The 843-nt window shown below is 41.5% G+C and overlaps 1 long non-coding RNA gene across 1 annotated transcript; it reads left to right on the top strand.

The window, feature by feature from the left end:
• Window positions 1-814, top strand: LOC117120987. The gene is made up of 2 exons (XR_004447455.1): window positions 1-53; window positions 687-814. It is a non-coding gene; the product is annotated as an uncharacterized LOC117120987 (long non-coding RNA).
• The last annotated feature ends 29 nt before the right edge of the window (window positions 815-843 follow it).

Raw genomic sequence — 843 nt, 5'->3', positions numbered from 1 at the left:
ATTATACCAGGCTTATGTAAAACATGAATGCAATCTCATTTTTAGAGCTAAAGGTAGGAACATTTCGCTTGTGTCCTTGGACAAGACGCTTTATCTGCATTGCTTATCTTCACCAAGGAGTGTAACCTGGTGGGGTTACCTGCTCCTGCGCTGATTACCAGCAGCAACACTCAGCATGTGGACCTAATGACCAGGGAAAAGAACTGCGCTTTATAACCGCAAGGAAGAGGCGCATTATAAATGACTGTACCAATACCAATGGTATCCCATATTCCTCTCTTTGAACTCTCAAACCGGATTTACTCACGTACAAGTGAGAAGATAATTAAGTGCTTACAGCCTCAGCGGGGGAAGCAGACACAATAACTAACCTTGATGATGATTTACTCTCACAACTTACAAGTGAGATGATAACAAAGTGTCTACAGCCTGCACGAGGGCAGTAGACACAATAACTAAACTGGATGATGATTTACTCCCGCAACTTACAAGTGAGATGATAACTAAGCGTCTACAGCCTGCACGAGGGCAGTAGACACGATAACGATAACTAACCTGCATGATGATTTACTCCCACAACTTACAAGTGACACAATAACTAAATGTCTAACCTGGATAATGCTTTGCTTTCTTTTAAATAGCTTTCACTGGACAATTCTAATCAAGGTTTTTGCTCTTCTGTCTAGACCTGGATCTTGGACGATTGGCAAACGGTTTTGGTCTTCTGCAGATGCCCAGGATGCCTGAAACCAAAGGCAAAACATTCCCAGAATTCCAACCATCTATTGTCAATATTCAGAACATCCCATACAGGTTTGTACAATAATACAGTAACAATACAGT

The sequence above is a fragment of the Anneissia japonica genome, unplaced genomic scaffold, assembly GCF_011630105.1.
Source record: "Anneissia japonica isolate Jap-2015-1 unplaced genomic scaffold, ASM1163010v1 scaffold244204_len843_cov105_single, whole genome shotgun sequence".
Lineage (NCBI taxonomy): Eukaryota > Metazoa > Echinodermata > Crinoidea > Comatulida > Comatulidae > Anneissia > Anneissia japonica.
This window is presented reverse-complemented; position numbering and strand designations above follow the sequence as displayed.